We start from the raw sequence: 3,196 nt of genomic DNA, 5'->3' as shown, positions 1-3,196 counted from the left end.
AAGGGAAGGGAAGGGAAGGGAAGGGAAGGGAAGGGAAGGGAAGGGAAGGGAATAGAGGAGTACAGCCGACCATGAGCACTTGGAGAGAGAGGGTGGAAGGGAGTGGGGAGAGAGTGGGGAAGGGAAAAGCAAGGGAGCAAGAGAGAAACAAGAGAGCAAGAAGGGGCCAAGCAGTCCTCTTTATAGTGGGCCTACCTGGCTGTTGCCAGGTAACTGTGGGGCGGAGCTTAAACAGAATGCTAACACCACCTTTCCTGAGCTTGCCAGCCCCCACTGTCCTGAGGCCACTTTCCTGGAAAGCTCACTAGTGTTCATTCTGTTTTATCGACAGATACTGACTAAGCCATTAATCATGCTTTTAAAAAAGAAGTGCCATTAGAAATGGTAGCATTATGCAAATGAAATTAATTTTGTTTTTACAAATATATCAATGATTTTTAATGTCCTCATTACAAAATGAAACAAACAAACAAACAAAACCTGGCTAGGCATCATTAAAATCTCCTCTCCTCATCTTGTGGGCACATAATGCTACGTTGGCCACCCTTCTAGTAACAATGTGGATTCAGCACGGGAGCTGAGAAGACTCACCAGAAGCTGAAAAATGAAAGCTTCATTTTCTGTGAGGGCTGGGAGACGGTCAGCTTGGGATCTCAACCATGTCCCCAAAGGGATAATATGCATTTTTGTTTCAGCAAGGGGGATCAGGTAGCCTGGTGCATTGACTAATCATACTTTGACACAAGGGGTTAAGCAAAGAAGTTAACATTGGTGACTGGGCTTTATTCGGGTCACTTGGTTTCAGGGTCCTTGAGTCAGCTTTTACAGTCAGCTCCCCTCCTGGACTCTAGGATTTAGAATGACAGGGGAACGTAGTCAAGACAGGCAGCACATTCATGACTCCTGTGCCTTAATTTAGATAACGGGATAACGGTATCTTCCCTCTTTGCATCCTTTACTGGTTAACAGACAAACGTGAAACATCTGAAGAAGCAGCGCAGGAGTTGAGTTCCGGGGTCTGGGAACATAAACTCAGTTTCGATCTTGCTACCAAGGTGGAATTCGTTCTCATGATTGCTGAACTCAGGAAACTACCTCCTAAAAATTCGACCGTGTTCTTTCCAACAGGAAGTGAACGGAAGTGACATATCGTACTCCTGGGCCTGCGCTCTTCATCTGTGTGGTATCCCCACTCTTGTTGGATCTGTGGTCGTTCGGCCCCAACCACAAAGGGCCTTAGGAAGCACTCTGGAGACTGAGGCATGAGGACAGCTGTGAGTCTGGGAAGTAGAGTGAGACTCTTGTCTCAACAAAACAAGACAAATATAGCAAGAGAAGACTCAGGAGACGCGAGATGAGGATGTAACAGGAGACCCCATAAGATGACTCCAGAGCGGGGCTACTCGCAACCTGGACCAATCACCTCATTGCGGTACCTGAATGAGAAATAAGCATCTTTGTGCCACCGAATGATTAGTGTCTTTGTTGATGGTGGCTTAGTTTTGGCCTGAACCAACTGTGGTGGTGGCAACTGTCTTACCTCCTTGATGGGATTGTTCATCTGACAATCAGATGACAGAAAATGGCCAGGCTGTGTTGTCTTTATTGATTACCCAACATTAAGGGAACACAGCGGTTTGTGCAGTAGAGACTCTGGACACTGGCATAGTCCATGAACATTTTACTTTTTCCCAATGAGAAAACACTGCTCCGAGAGTCCGAACAAAGTGGCTAACAGATTTTATTAATTACCACCAGCCTTGGCCCAATTGCAATGAGGAACCAAGAGCTAATGTAAACAGTGAGGGGAATGAATGGCCCTTGAAAGCAGCTGACACATTAGCTCTCCTTCGTTTTATGGCCATTTTACAAGCTGGTGGCAATTCCTAAAGTACCCATGCAAGCTGAAATATATTAAATGTCATTGGTTGTCTAGGTTTTGCCAGAAAACCAGTTTACAGTGACAGGAATTTATGGTTTCATACTCCTGTGAGGGCAAAACAGCCTCTAAACCATACTGCTCTGGTGAGAGCCAAGTATTAACCCTTAGCTGGCTCTGACTTTATACAGCGTACACTTAGGAAGCCACTGTGCGTATTTACTGTATCTACAGAGAGGAAAACTCCATGATAGGGTGAGGGTCATCTGAAGCAGACAAACAGACATTAGAAAAGAAGAAGAAGAGGAAGAAGAAGAAGAAGAAGAGGAGGAGGAGGAGGAGGAGGAGGAGGAGGAGGAGGAGGAGGAAGACAATGACCGCTGACTGCTTTTCATGGCCAGGTATAGCCTCAGAGAGGCACTCTTGTGGGGTGAGAAAATGGAGTGTTTCTTGTCCCTTTGTGTGGGCAGAGCCAGGTCTGAGGTGTCAAAGGAAGTAGGTTATTAGACCTATTTTCACAGTCTCTTTCATTTCCTTATCAAAACTTCATGCTGGAAAAAGGAAAGCATTAACAGCTCCCATCAAAAGAGCAGTCCATTAGGAAAACCTCCAGGAGGTCCTGCCAGCCGGGAGAGCGGTGCAGAGGGGAGGGAGATATCCAGCTGTGACTGAGTGTAGAGTGCCCAGAAAGGCCATCCTGGAAATCCACAGTGAAAACACACAACTTGTGAAGTTGAATGTTTCTTTGGAATCACACACACCAGCTACTCCACACACCAGCTACTCCACACACTAGCTACTCTATGCAGGCAAGTTCCCAAGGCAACTGCTTTCCTTAGACACTGGCAGCTACCTCTCCTGCCAGCAGTGTCTTAAACAGAAAACCAATAGGAGCCGTTCTGACAGAAGGGAAGGGATCAGCTTAGCTGCTAAGAGAAGAAGAGATCTGAGCTTGTTTGGAATAAGTAAATATTACTGGTTTAGGGCCCATTTGGGAATTTTCTTCCTAGTAATAGATGTCAAAGAAAAGGCTTTGTCTTTCTTATTAGAGCTTAGATTGATTTAGCCCAACACAAAGCCTCTTTACCAAATACGAAAGATAAAAACAAAGCCAAACGAAGTGGGCAGTTAAACAGGGAAGGAAAAGAGGATGAAGAGACCAAATGTAATGGGCAATTGATGCTGGGAGGAACTGATAGGGTGATGGGCACTGGTGCTGGGCGGAGCTGATAGGGTGATGGGCATTGGTTCTGGACAGAGCTGATACTGCGATGGGCATTGGTGGTGGGCGGAGCTGATAGGGTGATGGGCATTGGT

The sequence above is a fragment of the Grammomys surdaster genome, unplaced genomic scaffold, assembly GCF_004785775.1.
Source record: "Grammomys surdaster isolate TR1022 unplaced genomic scaffold, NIH_TR_1.0 190, whole genome shotgun sequence".
NCBI lineage: Eukaryota > Metazoa > Chordata > Mammalia > Rodentia > Muridae > Grammomys > Grammomys surdaster.
Note: the sequence above shows the minus strand (reverse complement) of the source record.